The sequence below is a fragment of the Podarcis pityusensis genome (assembly GCF_964106645.2).
Source record: "Podarcis pityusensis genome assembly, chromosome: 10".
Taxonomy (NCBI): domain Eukaryota; kingdom Metazoa; phylum Chordata; class Lepidosauria; order Squamata; family Lacertidae; genus Podarcis; species Podarcis pityusensis.
Genome location: NC_138035.1, coordinates 38068103 through 38091556, shown reverse-complemented (window position 1 = coordinate 38091556; position 23454 = coordinate 38068103). Strand labels below are relative to the sequence as shown.

General features: G+C 42.3%; 1 protein-coding gene and 1 long non-coding RNA gene across 15 annotated transcripts in view; one reads left to right on the top strand and one right to left on the bottom strand.

Moving 5' to 3' along the window:
* The window catches only part of LOC308457563 (uncharacterized protein), a 280871-nt gene that overhangs the window by 28737 nt on the left and 228680 nt on the right, over nt 1-23454 (bottom strand). For 7 of the 8 annotated variants that reach the window (XR_013976972.1, XR_013976973.1, XR_013976975.1 and 4 more), the window contains 2 exons: nt 18121-18292; nt 12292-16019 (listed from right to left, as the gene is read on the bottom strand). The exons of the other annotated variant lie outside the window; for it this stretch is intronic. The gene's annotated coding sequence lies outside the window, so the exon portion shown is untranslated. Of the gene's footprint in view, nt 1-12291; nt 16020-18120; nt 18293-23454 lie in introns of those variants that run through there. 8 annotated transcript variants of the gene reach the window in all.
* The window catches only part of LOC308457564, a 206725-nt gene that overhangs the window by 121822 nt on the left and 61449 nt on the right, over nt 1-23454 (top strand). The window lies entirely within an intron of this gene.

Here is a 23454-nt window from a genome sequence, read left to right as displayed (position 1 = left end):
TAATATAGGTGAGGTCCTGATTTGAAGATAATTTTATTTTATTGCTTTTTTCCTTTTTTCTCCCTTATCAATTGTTTTATTGTAGTTGGATTTTTTATTTTTTTATAAAACAACATGATTCTAGCTTTTATGTGATGTGGTTTATACATGTAGCATTTTTAGTATTTGCATGTGCAAATTCGATTTGCTGCATACCTTTGAGCCAGTTTGAAGTTTTGCAAAGGCTTTTGGCCATAAGCAGTAACAGTTTGAGCTGACATATCTGATTTTTCCTTCATGAATCACAGGTGCTGCTAGGAACCTTTGTACTGCCAGTGGGGCCTTTTCCCCACAAGGTCCCTAGCCTTGTGGAGGATGGATTGCTGTTCTGATTGCAGTGGGGAAGGGAAGAGATAAGCCCCCACTTTGGGCCATCTGCAGATGACCCTATAGAGCTGCATTTGGAGGGCCCCTTAAATAGTTGACTACATAAACTTTGCTTTGTGTACCTTTGAGAATTCATCTGCCCTCATTTCTTCTCAGTGTGTGGGCAGGAGGATATGGGAAGAGTTTCCATTTGTCATTCCCTGAATGATACAGAAGAAAGATTCCAGCTGTCACATACCCTCCAACATCTCACAGAGGAAAACTGGAATGCACATCTTTGGGAGCTATGTTCTTGCAGGCGCCAGGTAATTCACATGAGAGCATGGCCCTCCAAAACAGGCAACTTTTGGTGCCGCACACCCGCAGGAACTAAAACAGGGCATCCTGGGATGCAATCAGAAACTGGGGTGGCTTCTATAATTCCGGGATGTTCTGCTCAAATTGGGACAGTGATGGGTGTGCTGTCATTCAATTGGAACAAAAGAGTCATACCAGCAGACAGGAGGAGAGGGATTGATATGTGTTCCAGAGAAAGAGTGGGATGGGGGGAGGAATATGGCTGCATCAACTTTCACAGCTCCTGGACATTTCAAGAAACATATCCTCCACCATGTCATACCTCTCTTCGTATAAAAAAGGTCATTCCCTAAGGCCTTCCCAAACTGTTTTTATGGATTGCTGAAGCTACTGCTCCATTGACTGTATGTGGCACTCACTTACTCTGTAATAGACTTCCTTCCTCTGATGTTCTTTGGGTTAAAGATATACAGCACTAGAAAATTGCCCTACAATAGGCTATTGACAGTTCATTGAATACCCTTTGTGGTTTTAAATGACTATTGTTTGCCTTTTGGTTTGACTCATTTTAAATAGAAATCATTTTGTAATCACAGGATGAAATCTGGAATATAAATCAAGAAACCTCAGCAGCAGTTGCAGAGGGGAATATGATGGGTCCTGTGTGACATGGTGCCTTATGGTTCCTGTGCATGCATTTAAATACATTTACTAAAGATGTCCCCTTGGAAATTTACTGCCTAGATACCTGGGGAAATGACTGAAGCCTGAAGAATGACCACTAGCAACTCCCACTGAAGTGATTGAAATCCGGAGATAGATCACTGTTGCAATAAAGGTTGTAGTTGTGACCTGCCAATGCCCCAAACTCATAAGTGAAATAGCCTAAAGTGGGGAGCACCCTCTAAAAACCATTGAAATGCCCCCTCGGCTGCTCTCTGTACAATCCATACTAAAAATACTGTATCCGATGTGGAATTGATTTATTGGCGTGACCCCGCTAATTGATTTACGGTCCCCAATTAGCTCTTTATGCCCGGCGCGCTTCCTCCGAGCTGCGCCACTCAGCTCCGTCTCCAGTAGCTCTCCAGTCACGCCTCAGCAGAGTTGAACACAGCAGCGAAAAACGTTTCCCCACGGATGGGTGCCGGAGGAGCTTGTGATCTGTGAGTACAGCTTGGGGCCCCTTGGGAGAACGGAAGACAATGGCAGGCAGCCAGGTCTTGGAGGACATTGCGTTTGAAATGCTCACTCTAAGAAGTTGAGCAAGGGCTGCTGGGGATGTGCTGCGTGTGCTGTGAAGTTTCAGCAGGAGGCCAGAGCCCCGGAGAAGTATTGCCAAAGCCTAAAGATGGCTGATGCCCCTGTTCCTGATGTTTTAGCCTCAAGGAGTGCTAGTGAGCAGATCGGGGGGGCGAAGGATTCCAAAGGCAAGTGTAAAAGTTTTCCACTGTGCGTGCTGGAGTGGAATGTCAACAAAGCAGGTTCCCAGAAAGCCGCAGTGGGAGCCAGGCCAGAGGGGGCGGAGCTGGCAAGGAGTGCTTTTCCGGAAGAAGGAGAAGGAGGCCGGCTGGGAGGAGCCCCGGGCAGTGTTTTTCCACTGGAGTTCGTCGTTGCTGCCCATGGAGAGCGGAGACAGCTGGGCAGGAAGGTCCCAAGGTCAACCAGCTGAGTTCCCATGGGAGTCAGTCTCGGAGAGGAGGCCAGCGTGGGAACGCAAGGGAAAGACGTGGCTCAGACACTGGGGAGGGTTGTTTTCTTATCACTGCTTCTATGGCAACTGTGAAGAACAACTCCAGCCAGGGCACGGTGACACGCTGGGTGCTGGATACTGCTGTTGGTCAGCACCTGCTAAGCAAACCTGCTGGCGAAATGCGGAACTGCAGGGCTGTTTCAACAGGACACAACTGTGATGTTAGCAGACGGAATGAGAAAATCTGTTTCTGGTGTGGCTAACATGTTTTTTTCTCCTTTACAGGAGGAGCTAGAGGTCTACGTTGTGCCGGGACTGAATTGTTGTTTGTTATCCATTTTCAGAGGGGGGAAACAAGTGGCCAACGTGAAAAGGGGGCAGAACAATCTCTTTGTTCTGGAGTCACCTCTGGAGGGTGGTGGGAATGCTGGTAAAGCACAGGCGCAGTGTGCTAAGGTTCCCAGTCATGTGCAAAAGCTGCACAGGTGCACAAAAGGGTACAAACTCCGGAAATGTGGGAGGTCCCTAGGGTGCAGGGCATGCAAGGGTGCACAGGTACATGGTTTTCCCGGGTTTGGGAGGGTAGCCAAAGAGCCCTTTGAGCTCTTTGAGGCAGGTGGTCCAAAGGTTCAGGAAATGATCTTCTGTGGATATGGTCCTGCAACCAATGGGTGGAAGTTTGCATACCCAGAGGGTGATCAAACCAAGCTGCTGGTCAGTAAGCAGGCTGAGTTCTGTGAACAGGATGGGTGTTCAAGACTCAGGGATGGTCCTGATTTTTCTCTCAGAATGTCTGTCTGATTCTGAGGAGGAAAGGGAGCCAGAGGCTGATCCCGGTGATAGGGATCAGGTCCAGGATCAGGGTTCAGAACCCGGTGATGGGGACCAGGTCCAAGATCAGGGTTCAGGGCAGGTCTGGGCATCTCCAAAGGTTGTGAAAGGAGTGTCCAGGTGTGAGGCTTCATCTCCGGTTAGCGTAATGGAGAAAGCTCACAAACAGGGTGTCAAGTCAGAGGGGGAAGGATCTGACGGAGAAGACACAACTGCTGGCCCAAATGGGTCAGTAGGGTATCAGGTCACAAGTGCGTGGAAAAGTGTCGCACAGTGTGATTCTGGGAGTGTTGAAGGGGTTCAACAGGTGCCTGGGAAAGATGCCGGGAAGTGGCATAAGGCAAAGGGGAAGGTGTTGAACTCAAAAAGGTCTTGTCAGAATGGTTCGGCAAGAGGGGGTGTTGGGTTTGGAACTTAACTGGTTAAGAAGTTCCCATGATGCCTCAACATTCTGACGTCAGCTTTAGAAGCTGGGAGGAGCTGGGAGGAGTTTCGTTTACTCTGTTCCCCTCTGGTTCTCTGAGGGAAGAGGTTGCAGTTCGTCATGGCTGCGGTGAGCCCAGGAGATTCCTGGGGAATGTCGGAATAAAGAACTGAAATGGACAAACCTGGTCTCTCTGTATGTTTGTCTGAAGCTAAGTGAAGCTACGTGACAGTTTTTCGCTGCTGTGTTCAACTCTGCTGAGGCGTGACTGGAGAGCTACTGGAGACGGAGCTGAGTGGCGCAGCTCGGAGGAAGCGCGCCGGGCATAAAGAGCTAATTGGGGACCGTAAATAAATTAGCGGGGTCACGCCAATAAATCAATTCCACAGGTTATGGACCCTTAATCACCGATCGTAAAACTGTCACAGGAACGCTTTGAAGTGCCGGAATGCGTTTGAAGTCTGCGGTCTGAAGCAGAGACGCTGGCAGGAGTTTTTGCCTGGTGTTAAGAGGCAAAGGAGAGCTGCGGAGCTCAGAGCAGCTGAAAGACGCAAAGTGTTTGCCTGTGCTGAGAGCTGAGTGCTGGGAGCTGAAGAGCAGCTGGAAAATCGTTTCCCCACGGATGGGTGCCGGAGGAGCTTGTGATCTGTGAGTACAGCTTGGGGCCCCTTGGGAGAACGGAAGACAATGGCAGGCAGCCAGGTCTTGGAGGACATTGCGTTTGAAATGCTCACTCTAAGAAGTTGAGCAAGGGCTGCTGGGGATGTGCTGCGTGTGCTGTGAAGTTTCAGCAGGAGGCCAGAGCCCCGGAGAAGTATTGCCAAAGCCTAAAGATGGCTGATGCCCCTGTTCCTGGAGACGGAGCTGAGTGGCGCAGCGCAGCGGAAGCGTGCTGGGCCCATAACCTGTGGAATTGATTTATTGGCGTGACCCCGCTAATTGATTTACGGTCCCCAATTAGCTCTTTATGCCCGGCGCGCTTCCTCCGAGCTGCGCCACTCAGCTCCGTCTCCAGTAGCTCTCCAGTCACGCCTCAGCAGAGTTGAACACAGCAGCGAAAAACTGTCACGTAGCTTCACTTAGCTTCAGACAAACATACAGAGAGACCAGGTTTGTCCATTTCAGTTCTTTATTCCGACATTCCCCAGGAATCTCCTGGGCTCACCGCAGCCATGACGAACTGCAACCTCTTCCCTCAGAGAACCAGAGGGGAACAGAGTAAACGAAACTCCTCCCAGCTCCTCCCAGCTTCTAAAGCTGACGTCAGAATGTTGAGGCATCATGGGAACTTCTTAACCAGTTAAGTTCCAAACCCAACATCCGAAAATATCCACAACTGGAATTGACGCTCTGGGGACAACTGGAAGCTGGAGGATGTGCAGGAAAGTGGTGGCTGCTGCTCATCAGCTGTTAGGTAGGGATACTGAGCAGAGTAAACAAGGCCATGCTTGTGCCTTTGTTCTCTCTGGAGCTTCCTCTGCCCTCACTGACATATATTTGGGCTCCAGGGAGGGTTTCCTCATGAGCCACAAGCACTGTCCTGTTCTCTCCTGCCATTTCCAGGTCTGAATTGTTTTGTATTTCCCAGTGCTGCACATGCACACAATCAACTTGTGCATCTGTGTATAAGTGGGGGGATGGCTGTGCTGTATGCTAAGCTTGGTAACAAAAAACTAGTATATGAAATGCTTATAGGACACATGAATGGACAAGAACTTTCTCTCTCTCTCTCTCTCTCTTAAACAAGAACAGAACAGCAAAAGGAAACTCCTGCTTCACCCTGGATAGAACTTAAAACTTTGTAATGACACTTTCCGCATATATTCCTCCCTCCTTATTTTTATGCGAGAATTAAGTAAGTTTCATAATAGAGAAAACCCCATTGCTACAAGATAAACCTGATTCTGTATATAACTCCCAGCAACGGTAGTGTGGCAAGCCAGTTCCAGCATTCCTATGAGGTGAATCCATTCCTCAGTTCAATACTAAACTAATGCACAAATCATGGGAAAACAAATCAGAGATAACTATGCCCTGGCATTGATTTTTATCTTTCAAAGTACGTCATTCATTGTTCCCTTTGGGTTGTTTCTGATGGCAGACCTTCCTTCATTTGAAAGGCTAGACCTTGTGAAGTAGTTTGAAAGCGATCAGACAGACAGAGCCTCTGGGGGTGTATGCTGTTGTTTCAGGAGCTGCACACCTCCCACACAGCTCTGCTTAAGAAGTCTCTGTAGTATCAGGTGAGGAAAAGCCTGTCCAAGGCTTTTTGAACATGTCATCCATACTGTGAGAACAAAAAAGGCAGACCTTATAGAAAACACCTGTGGAAACGGAAAGCAATTTAAAACCAGATGAGGAGATAAAACTCCAAAGGTGGATGTTTTACTAGGCTTCTTAATTCTCACTCGAGTTTCTGTTGTGAGTTTTATGAGAAATAGTTGCTGCGTTTTCTTTTCTTTTTGGTAATGAACTTTTCTTTTGATTGGGAGGGTCCTAGAGGACCATAAGGCTGTATTGGTGCAGCAGAGGAATTCTGTATGCACACATTGTTCATCATTTACAATTCACAGAAAATGTATAGAGCACCTCACAAATGTTTCCTTTTCACTCTTGCAGACACTTCAAGGGGAAACTGCATGTATCACCAACCAAACATCTGTAAGCAACAACCTCTCCTTGCTTCCAGTTGAGCATGCCCTTCTGGTCTTAAGAATCTAGAAATGTTAACATAACTTAAAGATGGGGGAAATCAACATTAATTCCCCCATTTTTTCCTGTGTGTTTCATTTCTTTTCTTTAAAGCTTACATCTTGAATACCTTCTTTCAAGTGCATTCATAACAAAAACACAACTTTTTATATACCTTGCAAACAATAACAGTTCAAAGTACTGGCAAACAAGTAACGTTGGACTGAAAGAAGGTATGGGCCTGAATGTGGTTTAAATTTATTAGGAAGCCTGAAAATATACAGGACAGAAGATAATAAAAGTATCTCAGTGTCATGAACTGGCAGGACAATGGGGAGATGAAGAGGGTGCTGGTGAGGTGTGTAGCCATGACTGGTACACACTGGAGCAATCTGAGGGTGGAGAAGCAGAGATTGGGGGGTGTAGAAAGCACTCATGGGGTGACAGAGGATGGCAAACAGATGGAGGTCAGTTAGGGCTGCCATACGTTTGAAAATAGCACCTGGGTAGAATTTTCAGAAATTAGTTAAAATGTCTGGGAAAATCTGGGGTATATGGCAGCCCATATCAGAAGTGTTGATTTTTTGACAAATTTTCTAAAAAGCTCAACAACTTATGCGTCTGGATTTTCACTTTTTGAAATATGACAACCCTAGGTCAGTGCACAGGAACCAGAGGAGCAGGACGCATCACCAGAGCAGCCCCCATCTCCATGAACATGGCGGGCTCTGAGGCGTAGGGAGCAGCGGGAGGGGTGCTCTAGGAGGCTGTGGCAGGCAAGGGCACACATCCCAGCTCCCTAGCTGGCCAGGTGGGGTTGCTAGCTCTGGGAGGAGCTGTGTGATTCCTCAGCTGGAGAAGGTTTGGAACAGGTGAGGGTCATCTGCCTCATCAAGCCCAAATGCTGCAATCAGCAGGCAAACTATGAAAGGGCAGCCGAGCTGAGGTGCTGTGTCTGTTCAACTTCCCATGTTGATGGACCACAGCTTGGTGTCCTAGGAGCTCCATGGAAATGTCCTTTTGGGGATTGAACGCTGGACTGGCTTCAGAGGTGGGAATCAGGCCTGACTGTTAGACTCGGCCTACTGTATAGAACCTGGACCATGTTCCCTGATCTGTTGGACTTCTGGAGTACTCATTAACATTTGCCAGCAGGACTGGACACCAGGTATGCTGGGGTTCTGGACACACAGAAATGGGAAAAACCAGACTTGTGTGATATTGTTTCAAAGCCTCAAAGTTATTTGCTCTGTGCTTTTATTATTCTGATCCTATAGTGTACAATGTTTGAAGCCTTGATGGAACTGACATCAGGGAGATCTGAGTTCAAGTTAATACTCGCCCATAAGGCAACTGGGTAATGTTTGGCCAGTCAGTGTCTCTCAGCCATCTATCTTCATAGGATTGCTGTGAGGGTAAGGAGGGGGCATGAATACTCCCTTGAACACTTTGGGGGAAGTAGGATAAAATTGTAATAAATAATAAAAATGAATAAGCTTTACTAAGACATTTTGGTAAAGTCATAGGTGTACAGATGTTAAAAATGCAAACATAAAAAAATTGAAACATTTAAAATTTGTTTTTCTTAAAGATTTTCTTAGGTCATAGTCTTTTCTGCCAAACAAAGGTTCCATGTTAGGATACAAGAACACACACCCTTTTCTGCTCAAGGGCCACTTGAGCAAACTACCTAGGGGTCACATGCCAGTGGTGGCCAGGGCCAACCCACACTTTTTCACATTCACCCATGCGTGCACTTCCATTCATGCTCATACTTTCTTGCAACCAGTGTGGATGGTACAAGATCAATGTAATATGACCTGATTGACTATCTCCAGTCAAAATGCCAGCAGCTGCACTTCAAACCAATTGAAATGACTTGCTGTCACTATCTTTTGTTAGCTCTCCACAATTTATCTTTTTCACTTTTCAAAGTAGGGAAGTCTGTGGCTAGTCTTTTTCACAGAAACTTGGGTGGTGTGAACTGTTCCACCTTTCCCGGCTCTGTTGAAGCTATGCACCTCCCATCAGAAGTGCATTAGCCCAAAGAGCAATAAATGTGACTTAGTCTGACCAAATGTAAGGGGAAATCTGAGTTATAACAGCTTAACCACAAAATATGCAAGAGAGTATACATTCCAAGCCCAATGTTAGCTTTGAAATTAAAATGTGATTACTATTGCTGAGTCGTCTGGAAAAGGGCTAAGATGAAATTACTCACACATTTGTGATTTTATTTTTGCATATATTTAAAAGGAGGCTTTAAAAACCATTTTTTCAACTCTCTTGAACTTTTCACTCATTTTCATTCATGCTTTGAAAAGTGTGGTGATGTTCTTGCACTTAGCAAAGTCAATGCATCTACCTTCAGTAGATAAATCCAACTGGCTGTGTTGACCCAAGTAATGTTATTTACTGAAGGACAACAATGTCATCAACAGTTTGTGACATAGCATACTGTTGTCCTATTTATAGCACATTTTCTGATGTGTTCACTTGTCTTGTGTGACCTTGTTTGAGGAAGTAATATAAGATGGAGAGATTTTATTTTATTTTTTAAATAAGTACTGTGAGGTATGGGTAAGGCACTGAACAGCACAGGAAAGTTGAAGTTTGGTTTACGGATGAAGTTTTATATATAAATCAGTAAATTATACCAAACTTTTGAAAACTCATCTCGTCTCTAACTGGCACTTTGGTCTTTTAGCTAACATACTAGTAATAAGCAATTCAAAGATAGTTGCAATGTGTTGCCTCCAGATATTGTTGGACTACAACTTCCACCATTCCTGATCGTTGGCTAAGGCTGATGGTGGCCGATTCCAACATCATCTGGCTGGCATTCCATTGCCTACCCCTCCTCTAGCTACACTCACCTAAGGGAATTGCCAACATGTCTCTTCTCAAAAAAAGAAAAAAGGAACTTTGACTGTGGATTCCAAATGTTGACATATAAATATTTTAAATACATAATACTGTTTCCTAATTCTGCTGGATCTCTGAGGCTTTTGATACACTTGATCATAACATCCTTCTGGACCATCTAGAGGAGCTGGGGGCACTGTTATACAGTGGTTCTGCTCCTTCCTCCTGGGCCATGTCCTGGAAGTGGTGGTGGGGGATGAGTGTTCAGACCCTTGGGCCCTCACTTGTGGAGTGCCTCAGGGTTCCATCCTCTCCCCCATGCTTTTTAACATATACATGAAGCTGCTGGGAGAGATCATCAGGGGGTTTAGGCTGGGTGTCCATCAATATGCGGATGATACCCAGCTCTACCTTTCTTTTAAATCGGAACCAGTGAAGGCAGTGAAGTTCCTGCGTGAGTGCCTGGAGGCGGTTGGAGGATGGATGGTGGCTAGACAGAAGGCGAAACAACAGTTGAGCTAACAATTCTGAAAACCCATCCACGCAAAAGTTTATGACTGCATTAGTTGGTGAGGTTCTTGAAAATGTTATGTCACTTCAATGAGCAAAGATATTCACAAAAATAATTTGGATGGACAGGTCCAAATACATTAGCTGTAAATGTTCCTGCAGTACCACTGAGGCTTGCTCATAGCTCCACCTGTTTGAGAAGCAACTACTCTGTCTTAAGAGCAAGGGCGTGCAACTTGCAACACAAGGGTGTGACCCTCTGATTTGATTTTGTGGGGAGCGTAGCCTAGTTTCATGTAGGTGGCAAGGAGAGGGAAATAGGGGGAAGGGTGGCAGAAAAAGTGGGAGAATGGGGTGCTTCACACACTCTGGCCTACCCACTTTGGTTCTGGCCTCTCTGGCTTGTGGATCACTGGCTAGCTGCAAGCAGTTGGGGATAAAATCACCTAGCTCTGTGGGCCCAGTGTTATGAGATTATTTCCACTTGATGTAGTCTGGTGATGTGGGCAGAATAATTGCAGTCATTTGATCACATGCCCCCTGGACTTGTTGGTTTAAGATAGTTTGAATGGTGTGGCCATGTGGGTTCTGAGTGTAATGAATGCATTGTTGCATGATAATATGGTGCCCACTTCCTTTAAAGAGGCTGTGGTGCATCTGCTCCTTAAAAGCTCCAGTGCTATTTGTTTTGGCATACTGTTCACCTACCACACATACACATGGGCAGACACAAACACATGCATCTTTCTTAACTGATCCCAATTTAAAAAACCCCACAGAAACTTATATTTAGATTGCAATTTAATGTTAATTTAATTGCTTAAAAGCACACTGGTTTTTAGTTTCCCTTTTTAAGATTTGGCTAGCATTTCAAAAAGTTCTGCTGTGCCTTTCCCAAAGTCATTTGGTATTTCATATGCCTGCCTCTGTGAAGTATTTCTATCTAGGGTGAATAGGGCAAACCAGCTAAATTGATTCAGAGGTCAAAGGTTAATCTAGGGTTAACATTCTTTCATAATTGCATTCCACTTTCAACCACCCCAAACAAAACCCTGAGCACACCCCAATTTAGCATATGTATGTTTAATAAAAATGGACAGCCTGAGAGCCTTTTAGACCCAGAAATGTATGTCCACATCAGGTTCGCTATCCCGCCCCCTCCCTAAATGACAAAAACCAGATGACTCTCTGCATTGTAAGTTCATACTAGCCCTATTTGGTCCTTCATTCCCCCTCCCCTTGTGATAACTTTCACATGAGAGAGAGAAAGTAGGGGCAGGTTAGCAAGCACCACCAATTCCAGCCCATCACATACATCACCTTTCCAACCCTCCACAAATTGTAAAGTGCCTTTCTGAAGTGAAGACCCTTCGCCACTCATGAAGAGACAAGAGAACAAAATTTGGCAATCGTGTCTTTCACCAGAGAATCCTGAGAACTGTAGCTGGGTGAAGATTTTGAAAGTTCACTTCAAGATTACTCAAAGAGCTACAGTTCCCAGAATTCCCTGGGGAAGGGAAATTACTATTAAACTGATTTAAATCTATGTTGCAGATATTCTCTGAAAGATGCTGGAAACAGCAATAAAATGAAAGCAACTGTCTGCTAAGGAAATGATCAGTAGCTGGGGATGTACTAAAAAGTTCAAAGTCTAACATCTTTGGCCTCTTCAGTACATTGCCGCTCACAGATTATTGTGCTGACAAAAAAGAAAAGCAGCAGGTAAATGGAGGCTCCTTTCTGTTTGGTAACTTTGTCTCATTTGAGAGCCCTTCATTTCTGAATTAGCAGTGGGCATTACATACCTGAAGCTCTTATGCAGCCTTTCCCAACCTGATGCACTTCCGTTGTTTGTTAGACTACAACTCCCATCATCCCTGACAATTGGCCATGCTGACTGGGGTTGATGGGTCTTGTAGTCCAACAACATCCGGTGAACACCAGGTTGGGGGAGGCTGCTCTAATGTCGAGAAGGTTGCTTATAAAATGCATGGGGTGGGCTGCATCCAGTCTGCTAAGGCCTGCCTTTTCCCTCTTACCTTCAATGTCCAAGCATTCATAGTGGATCCCGTCAAAATTGCCTGCCTCTAATCTATGGTGCTAATTAATTCATTTAATGAGTACTGATTTATAATAAAAGCAATAATGACTGCTCAATCCATTACTGCCATTATTATATATTAATGCACATTAAATTAATGAATGAAATCATACACATTCTATTACTTTTTAATAAGTAAATATATATTTGTTGTATAACAAAGAGTTCATTATGCTTTTCTATATAACTGTGGCTGATTGACTTGAAACAAACAGAATATAATATATCTCTGCTCAAATTGTTTTGATAAAAGATGGTTAAGCTTTAAAATTTCCTCTAGTATTTTCCCCTCTGAAACATCCAAAATCCCCTCTAGGGATTATAGTTTTTATTATTTCCCCATACATCATTTTTATAATCATTCCTATTGCTGTTTGTATATGCCTGTATATGCCTCGGCACATTTTGCAGCTTTCACTACACCGTAGGCAAAATTCTTCTTTTATTGCTGCTATTTTTTTTCTGTTTTATGTGCCAGAAATACCCACCTGGAAAAGATAATGAATACTGAATATGATCATACTACTTGCACAGATTAAAACTGTATTAGGCAAAGAGAAATGTCTCAGCTAAGCAGGTTTGAGCTAATTTAGACAAAATGTGGATTTCTTGCCCCCTGAGCCTATGTTAGATTTCCAAAGTGTTTATTTTAACAAAAGGAAGTTCCTAGTGCTCACTGTTGTGGAAGAAAATCCTAAAATATGCAGGGAACATGTCAAAAGTTATGAAATGACAGGAGCCCTTATAATCAACCATGACTAGAGCTGCTCTCTATGCTTTGGAGGGGGGAAGTATGCAGTGGGGAGCCTGCGGTACTTGTGTGGCCTCCATGCATGGTTTAGCACTCTTACCCTGTTGGGCTCTCAGTCACATGGGGAATGTTCATGAGCAGGCCATTTAAAAATAAATTTTAATTGAGTGCCTGTAGTTCACCCACATTGTAGCCCCAAAGCGCTTCAGAGGTCCCCATTTCAGTTCAGGGCACCTCAGACACATCCCACTTTGCCTTGGACAAGCCGAGAATCCCTCACTTTCATCAAATTTGGGATCCACCTGAATCTACTGCACATCCCTAGTAATAACATTAAAAGGGATATAGTTTGGTAAACACTGCTGTTGTAGTTAGAATACAGCTACTAACAGTGTTTGAAACAAGGCTCGTGAGTTCATTTCAAATGCTTTTTTGCATAATATACAAAATGTATGTTTACATTTATTACAATGTATTTCATATTTGCAATATCTTGAAATGCCTTATTTTTTCACTTTCATAGTTAGTTTTATTCTATTTTTTTATATACCACATTTCCCACAAACACATCTGTGCTCAAGGTGCAGCCTAAATACAGTAGTACAGTGAGTAACCATGATACCTAATAAAAGTTACAGTATCACTGCAATGCAACACTAAAAAAATCAACAATTAAAAGTTCACTGGAAATATATAAAAATAAAGCTCAGATAACAATATCCAATAACTTCATATCCAAAAGTGGCCCCAAAGCTGACGATATTGGCACCTTGAAACCCACCCACCAATCTTTAATACCTCAGTTCCAGAGGCCATTTTCATAAGAATTCTCTGTCATCCCTATTTACAGGGGGGGCGGAGATTAAACAGGCCACTAACATGTTCATTAGGCAAGTGTAGATGTAGAATTAAGAACCCCAGTTTCAGAGTCAAACCCTGGTATTTTCCAATCAAACACTGAAAATCAATAGAAGCATAGTATTGGAACGGTTCTAAACAGTATGTGACTTGTACATACAACTTGAGCTCTACACTTTCTTACTTTAAGGTATGGTTAGCATCACTTCCCAATGTGCCACTCATTTTCCCTACTCCAGTCACTCCCAGCACTGCAAAATTAAGAGGAAACATCCCTATTCTAATTCTAAGAGTTAACCAAAATACTGTTGCACAAAAAGCTTTTCAGTTCAAAAGTGATTTCAGAATTTCCAGCTTGTCTGCCAGGAAGACAGCATTGTATTGCAATTTGCAAATCCTGGACAAGTCCCCTAAACTGAGAAAAAGGTCAAGCTTCCATACAGGACATGCCTTTTCCATTACTCAAGTGAGGTTTCAGTGACAGATATAATTCCCAACTTTGTATCTTTATTCCCAGAAATGGATTCTCCACATATCTATATTTCCGGCTGAGCAGGCTGTTGTTTCAGCTACTCTACCTTTATCTTCTCTGCCTTAAGTGTTAGTGCTGCTGACAGTGACATTAATTTTCTGGATTTCAGAAAGTCAATCTTTGCTTATTTATTGCACTCTGACTTTCTTCAAGGATCTCACCAAACATCTTGATTTCTTCTATACTTCTGCTATGCTTGATCCTTTTTAAAACTTAGTTTAGCTCACTTAACTACTCACATTGTCAGGCCTAGTTCCTTTGGGATCCATAACTATTCCTCTATTTAGCTTTCCAAAACACAGGAAAGCTCAGATTATTTTCTGGTCATCAAATGGACCAAATTTCACCTCATTCAGCCATCCTTAATTTCTCTTTCTTATTTTAAAGGTCTACCTTAGGTAGGTGCCTCTGGGCAGCTTTACCACTACCATTTACCAGAACAGTGCCGTGAAACCAATCAGGTGCCCTTGTGCTACCCAAACCTTGCCATTGCCCTTCCTCAGCCCCACACTTTCCTGGTAAGCATCCACTGCAAGAATACCAGCTCTGCAGCTGTGCCATGCCATGTTGGCTGCTTCTGAAATCTGAATGTTCAAGTGTCTGGGAGGAAATGGTCTATGTAGCAACATTAAAAACTCTTCAGTTTCTTCTGTTCCATAAGATTGTTTTCTGAGATATGAACTTCGGTAGATCAAATGAAATATCAGAGGCAAATTGGTTTATGAGTTGGGAAAGCACTGCAATTAGTGCAGGTTTTTATGTCTTTAGTGGAGTTTTAATACGATACAAAGATACTGGAAACAAGTTCTGGAGGTAAATGATCAAGGACCAGGGGGCCACACTTATTTTTGATCATAAAATTGTTTTGCTTAATAGCTTGGATAATTCTCTACAAGTTTCTGTAAGACTTTTGGCTCTGAATCTGTCTGTAGTAGCCAAAAAGGGGGGGGGGGGGTTCTATCCTGGAAAGCTCCAAAATGTAATCGAAACCCTAGAAACTAGAGAAATTGATGGCTGATACTGTTCAAAAGAGAAATGCTTCAGTATTATTAGGAGTTAAGTGAGCATTTTTACTGTAATGTCCTTGTTGATTTCATTGTATAGGACTAAAATTTGTTTCTGTAGAAACCTTGTTTTATTTATTTATATTATTTGACACCTATTTTCCCTTCATTCAAAACATATATATGTGTGTGCATGTACACAAAAGCAAACAGACATGTATTTTTTACAAAGATGGAGATACACTGGCAATGGGAAATGCTGATGGCTTACCAAAGAGGGCCTTTCAGCACAATCCTGTACATGTCAGCTTTGAAATGAGGTGTATTGTGTTCAATAAGGCCTGCTCTCAAGAAAGTGTGACTATTATTGCAGCCTTAAAGACGGAGAGCCCTTAATGTCCTAGTTCAGCTTTATCAGGCAGACTTTTATTATGGAGGGGAAAACAGTAAGGCACAGATGTTTGCAATACATTTTTAAAGGATTAGACAAAGTATATAGCTTAATAACTTTTCACAAAAGCACTGTTTCTTGGGATTGAGTTCTAGAGTGACAGGCAAATGAAGTGAACTATGAAGTTCTAAATGGCAGCAAAAAGCAGTTGGCTGCTAACTTTGGAGATTCAACTCATCATTCGGAAAAACTTTTAAGAGCAGCTCAGCAGTGGAACAGATTCCCATGAGAGGTGGTAGACTCTCCTTCCTTGGGAGTTTTTAAAGCAATGGTTGGATGGCCACCTGTCATGGATGCTTTAGCTAAGATGTCTGCATTACAGGGGGTTGGACTAGATGACTGTTGGGTGCCCTCCAATTCTATGATTCTTTCAGTATTTGCTCCAAACAGGCTTATGAGAGAACTTCAGGTGATGAATGCAATTTTGTGTAGTTTTATTAGGTGCTTAGAAGTAGAACACCAAACAGTTGAAAGCATGTTATATCAGCTTTGTCAAAGTATCGTTATTATTTTAAAGCATCATGCCTGGTCTGTATCATTCTCCATCCTCCTTGTGTTCTTGTAACACAGACAAGTAAAGATATTTCCAGGAAATCTTAGCTGAGAAGGCTTTTGCGAAACAGTCTGTCTCTTCTAGTTGATGCTCTACAAGTAAAAAGTAAGTGATATCAACAAGGACAGATAATGGAAATAATCCAGAAGAATGTTAGACACACCTAAGTGCCACTGAAATGAAGTGTTAAGTCCCTTTGACATATTGATTTCAGTTTGAGTTGACTTCCTCTCTTTTAAATAGGAACCAGTGAAGGCAATGAAGGTCCTGAGTGAGTGTCTTTAGGCAGTTGGAAGATGGATAGCAGCTAACAGATTGAGGTTAAATCCTGACAAGATAGAAGTCCTGTTTTGTGGGGACAGGAGGCTGGCAGGTGTGGGGAACTCCCTGGTCTTGAACGAGGTAAACATGCCTCTGAAGACCAAGGTGTGCAGCCTGGGAGTCATTTTGGACTCTCAGCTGTCTATGAAGGTGCAGGTCAATTCTGTGTCCAGGGCAGCTGTCTACCAGCTCCATCTGGTACACAAGCTGAGACCCTACCTGCCTGCGGACTGTCTCGCCAGAGTGGCGCATGCTCTAGTTATATCCCGCTTGGACTACTGCAATGCACTCTACGTGGGAGTTAGACTGCTGCAAGAGCGGAACTGCATAAAGGAGATGCCATAGTCTTAAAAATGACACTCAAATATGTACAACACATTTATTAAAATAAATACCAGATACTAGTAAAAATTCTTTTCATATGTTCACTGTGTGTGTGTGTGCAGGGAAGGGGGCAACAGGATTCTAACATGTGAACAGAGCCCATGAATGTACAAATGATATGTGCGTGGGATCTTTGCACTTGATTGAGAACCCTTCCAAAGTCAGGGTCCCTGATTATGCAAGCATTTGTACATTTGTGGGCTCTGCTCAGACCTGGAGGGCAAAGGCAGATTCAAAAGATGCAATCTCCCTCCATATGTGGGGTTGTTGTATGAACAATAATGATTGAATGTGACCAAATCACTGTTACTTGACAAAGACTATAGATTTGACCAGATTGTTTGCATACAGTAATTCACCACGAGTTGGTTTGAGTCTGGCACACCCTTTTGGCAAAAGTAATAATAATAATAATAATAAATAATTATTATTTATTTATACCCCGCCCATCTGGCTGGGTTTCCCCAGCCACTCTGGGCGGCTTCCAAAAGAATATTAAAATACTGTGATACATCAAACATTAAAAGCTTCCCTAAACAGGGCTGCCTTCAGATGTCTTCTAAAAGTCTGGTAGTTGTTGTTCTCTTTGACATCTGGTGGGAGGGCATTCCACAGGGAGGGCGCCACTTCTTCTTTTCTTCTCCAAGAACTAGTGCTGATGCCCAAAGGAACTATTTGGAATAGATTTCTCCTCCTTGCAGGAATGGAACAATCTTAAGTTTTATATTATTTTACATGACCACCTTCTGCCAATTCCTTTTCCAACTGCACTACAATAGATGGACGGAGATCCTATTTTCCTTCTCTCAACTAAAACAAGCCTCTTGGATACCAGTGTGGAGTTGCTCAGATTTCTACAAGTTAGCTTCCAGATACACATCCACCTAGTTAAGCTTTCAAATGGTACCTTTGATTCCAATAGAATGAAGTTCGATAAGATTAATTAGATTTTGTTTAGCATCATGAGATGGAACTTTCCACCTTCATACCAGCAGCTTGTCACTAAGGATACAGAAATCCAATTCCATTTGCATTAAAAGGCAAACTTTCCACTTTGCGCTTTCTAAAACAGTACATGAACCGAAACACACATGTCCCTGAATTTTGAAATGCAGTTCTTCAGCCAAGTCATGTGTACAGAAAAGTATACAGTAGGGTAAAGTGTGCATTTAAAAAAATGATAAATTATGAAAATATCATAGGAAAAATGCATTATATTAGAAGAACCCTTGGGGTATGTTGGGCAAAATTCCCTGGAAAATTGTGTATATTAGGATAAATTCACACAAAAATGCTGATGAATTTTCAGGTGGAGGACTAAATTTAAGATTGGGAAAGTAAGAAACTTGTCACCAACTAGGGGTGGTCCCTCTCTGATGGTGGATCAGCATGTCCACCAATTCCATGGGCCCAAGGAAGCAACAGGATTGCTCTCATGATGTGGCAAAGTCAGTTAAAAACATAGTCATTAAGGGAAATCTTTCTTACCTTTGCTTTGGTCAAAGGATGAACATGTCACTCTTAACCAATTCAGATGCTTTAGGTGGGGCATGATCTAGCCAAAACTAAGCACTTTGAAGTTCTGTTGATGAAACATGTACTTAAAGCTCTGCCACTGAAATTAATAAGACTTCAAAGTGTATTTGCATGTCGTATATACCTGAAACAAAGAGTTGGAAAATTTCAGAAGAAATGGGGGAATGTATATCTTATGAAAACAAAAGGACACAACCCAGGGGTAGGTTTTTTATTTTGTTTTGTTTGTGTAGGAGCAAGCTGGAGTAATAAATCAAGTAAAATTGAGTATTAAGATATTCATGTTGGCTCAATTTAAACCACTGGAAATGTGATCATACATTTGAGCAGTGATAGCAAATAGGCTTGTACATGTTTTTTCCTTCTGCATGTTAGGACTTTGAATATTTGGCTAATGCTTTATCATGGCTGAAGTTGAAAGAGACTAGGTATGTGTGTGAAAGCATAGAGGGGGTTTACAAAATGTTTCTACAGGCTCACGAAGAGGAAATCCAACACTTTTAGTAGGAAATGTTATCTTAGGTAGGTTCTAACCATATAGTCTTGCCCAAGGCTAAATCTTGCAATGTTTCCACTAAGCCATTCAAATATCTTTTTATAAATAGTTAAACCACTCTTTTAATACTAATCTGCTGCAATATTTGTTTCTTGAAGTGCTGAAAATACAACATCTTCCCCAAATGAAAACATATGCTTAAGACTTTCAACCAAGGAGATCTTCTCACACAAAAGTCCCCTTTGAGCATCCTTTATTCTAATTGTGTGGAAGTTTGGATTTTATGAATGCAGGATGGCAAGTCAGGCTTTTAGATATAGAGTGCAATCACAACACACATTCACTTTACTTTCACAAATTCAATTATACATGTTTGGCTCAACTGGTGGCAGTGGCCTTCCCAGTGATGGTTGCAGCAGAGGTCCTCTGCACAGGGCTTACCTTACTTCCAGCAGACAGTTTTTGGCTATGCATGATTTTGTGTTTGTGTGTTGCCTCTGGAAAGTACCATATTTTTCCATGTATAACACAAAACGACACCTATTTTTTGAGGCTCCAAATTAAGAAATGGTGGGAGATTGCCCAGAGTTTTAAGCTTTTCTTGAGGGGGATTGCTGATAGTTGTTGAGCTTTTTTGGGGGGGGGGTGGATTGCAGAAAATCACTTCCCTGCCTGACCAACACTGCCTATCACAACAAATTGTCTGCCAGCAGCAGTTGCCACAGCCACCAATCACCCGCCCAATTACCGCAGCAGCAACCAATCAACAGCAGGCCTTGCCGCATCCACCAATCACCTGCCCAATCGCCACTGACAATCTCCTTCTCGCAGGTGCAGCCAATCACACGTTCCCCCTCTGAACTACCCATGTATAAGACGACCCCCAATTGCTAATATTTTGTTATAATAGAAAAACTTAGTCTAATATATAGAAAACTACGGTAAAACTCACATGAGTTGTGACTGTACCGCGACAGCCCTGCCTTGCTTAGCTGGATCAAGATAATACCTGCAACATGTCTGATGGCTGACTCAGGATTTTGATATGGTTGCCAAACATTATTATTTCTAGTTGTACAACTAGGAACACAGCCTTATATCAGTTCTGATTATTTGGCATCAAGGCCAGTACTGTCTACTTCAAGCCACAGCATGTCTCTAGGATCTCAAGCAGAGGTCATTCCCATCAGCTTCTTTATCCACTTCCATCACCTATCTTACCCTTTTAACTGAAGTTGCCAGGGACTGAGTCAGGGACATTTTGCTTGCAAACCATGTGTTTTAACCATTGGAGAATGGCCCTTCTTCATTCTGGCATGATATATGTACCACCTGAACTAATGTGCAGAGTGGAGTGCAATAATGCTTTGGATTTCATACTTCTCCAATTTTTGCGATGCAGTTATAAGCTCAAATAATGGACATGCTTAAAAACAAATATTGTAGAAGGTTGCTCTTTGAGCTCAAATACATGTTGAAATATATGGATTTCTTTTTAAAAATCACCAGTTGATGCAGAAATGTGACATAAAAACATATGAAGCTGTCACAGACTGGAAATAGAATCAACCATCCACCCTTTCCTCCTAAAATCAGAAAAGGAAGGTGATGTCTTATCCTTTGGTTTGATCTCAAAACCAGGAATTCAGATCTATATTGCCTCCATCCACAGAGGTACCATTGTATTATTGTGGTTAACAGTCACTGACAGACAGATCTATTTCCTATGAATTTCTTAGATCCACTTTCTAAGTTACCTAGGCTTGTGGGCATCATCACGTCATACACAGGTAAACCCTATAACTGAATACGTGGTGAATCTGCCTGTTCTTGTTCTCCATGAAATTCTAGTGTGCTTTGCAAATTCAGACTCATAGGTTCTGCCCCATGCAGAGGCTGGCCAATAAATGCTCTCATCATACTCCCCAGGTGCCTTTCCCCAAATAAGATAACTTGATTATGTGTGTGTGATGTAATTTGGCAGGCCCCAGAGAAAATATATATCCTTTTAGGCAATCCAAATTGACTTTGCAACTTACAAGCATTTATGTTCCTGCCTCCTCGCTAATATAGAAAGTGACAATGGAAATTTGAAGAAACAATCCTTCTCACTATTACAAATGTACACATGGTGCAAATTATGGTTTATATACCTAAGCCATTAGACATACTTTCTTGATATACTTTACGCAGTACAGCTGGGTGTGCCACAAATGGTTTACAAACATGTTATGCACCAATGAGTATATAACTAGACTATGTAGATATTATAAACATTTCCATTTTCATCTAGCAGGTTTTTTCCTTAATTGAGCTAAATTGATTAAGACTTATCAGTTTAATAAACAGATTGCCCTGCCAACTTCTGGCTTTCCTTCCCAGCCCTTTGTTTGCAGCACTTCACTGCATATTACAGTCAGATCAGATTTATTTATATGGCGATAGACACATTGTAACTGGAGTAACAGGCCCCAAATAAAAGAGTATTACACGTACCAAGAAGCATAATACAAACAAGACATACAAAACCTTCTATCCATCCCAAACCCACTCTGAGATCAGAACTCCTATCTTGATAGCCAAACTTTAAAAAAGGATACCCTCTTGACCTCTCCCTTCATACAGAATTCCAACATAATGCTGATCTGGCTACCAGGTAAATGCTTTTCAAAAGGGCAAAGATCTAATCCTTCCTAATGCCATTATATTATATGCAATAAACAAAGGGATTCCTACCAGATCTCTTCACAAGAGGCATGTTCTTTCTTCCAATGGGGTCTGGCTAAATCAACCCTCCATTAATGCTCCTGGCAGGAGATTAGGGTGCACCAGTATAAATGCTCTTCACAATTTAGGGAAGGTAAGAGAGTTTAGATACTTGTTGATCTGAAAAGATTTCCTGTCATCCAAACACAAATATATTGGGGAACAAGTTCCGAAAGAAGGGGCCTTCAACTAACCCCTGAAAATCCATGTCCTTAACTTGTTGTGTGCCCAGTTCAATCCCCAGCCCAGTATAGCTGAAGAAGCGTCTCCAATCCCATCGTTCTGCCCGGACACTGAGGTCCAGCGCCAAGGGCCTTCCGGCAGTTCCCTCACTACAAGAAGCAAAGCTACAGGGAACCAGGCAGAGGGCCTTCTCAGTAGTGGCACCCGCCCTATGGAACACCCTTCCATCAGATGTCAAGGAAATAAACAACTACCTGACATTTAGAAGACATCTTAAGGCAGCCCTGTTTAGGGGAGTTTTTAATGACTGATGTTTTGATGTATTTTTAATCTCTTGTTGGAAGCCACCCTGAGTGGCTGGGGAAACCCAGCCAGATGTGCAGAGTATAATAAATTATTATTATTATTATTATTATTATTAATCATCACCACCACCATCATTATATTACACCTCTACATTACGCACTCACCCAGAGCACACCTTCCAGGTGCATCGCCCAACCCCAGCTAGTCCTCAGGTTTTTATTCCACATTCATTGCCCCTCTTTAACAGTCGCCATTTTCAAATGATTGTTATAGTGTGTTGGTTCCAAAAACTGCAGAAGGTCAGCCGTGAAACTGATATCATCTACTGTATCTTGTTTTCTGATACATCCTGTAAAAACCTTTAAGGAGCTGACCTAAACATCATAGCTTGTTTCATGGAGGGTTAAAGTGTGAGGGGGACTTTGCATATTTGGCAAATTTTTTATCCCCTAAATTCAAGGAGAGGAAATTTGTGTGAATGGAGCTCCATTCACAGAAGGCCCTTCCATTCACTCAGTTTTGAGTGATTCACGTTACCATGAAAAGTGCCTTCATACATCCCTAAAGAGAGCAAAATATATCTCCCTGAAAAGATGCTAGTGCCCTCTTCATTTTTCTAAACAAGATGTGATCCTGGCTCTCACTGATTTATGAGGTGTTCAGACTGAGAAGATTTGCTTTGTGGATCCCTGCATGTGAATATGTTTACTGAAATGAAATAGCACAGACTCATTTTGTGAAATATAAAAGTTATGTCCACTAAAATGAAATGCTTGCCAAACTGTTTAATGAAATATTATGATGAGCTTTAAATAAGTAAGAAAAAAAGATATGTTCCACACACTCAGACTATCTGATTTTAAGTCACTTCCGGTATTGGATAAATGAAGTCTATTTTGAGAGGGGAATTTTGGGAGTGGTTTAACAATCAGTCCCTCTTCAAAGGGAACTTTGGGAAGTCTAACTCTGAGAAAATTAGAGGTCTCAGAACCCTTAACAAACTACAGCTCCCACAATTCTCTGTGAGAAGCAATGACTGATTGAAGTGTTATCATAATGCTTTAAACATATGATGTGTACAGCCCATGTTTAACAACAGCCATCAAACCCTGCACTAGCGTACTTGTTGACAAAATATAAGCCCAGTCATCCCACTTATACTTGTCAAAATGGACTTGAATAAAACTATTTAAAATATTCATAGTTCATTATGCTTTTGTTTTATAGCTTCTGAAGTGATATCTGCAATCAGATGGTTGATGTTCTTACATTCCCATAAACAAAACTGACTAGCTTTGTTAACTACTATATAAAGGCCAACATTATTAGGGACGTTTTCTTGGAGTAATTGTTACAAAATAGGCAAAGCAGCAATTAAAAACCGATGGCTGTTCAAGACCTAAGGGCCAGAAATCAAGTAACAATAAATGGGTCACCATACCAAGTACAGTAAATCTAAACTGCTCCATGAGAAGCCTAGACTGTTAGGCCCCATTCACTAGCAGTTTAGGCTGAAGTTCTTCCATTTTCTTAAA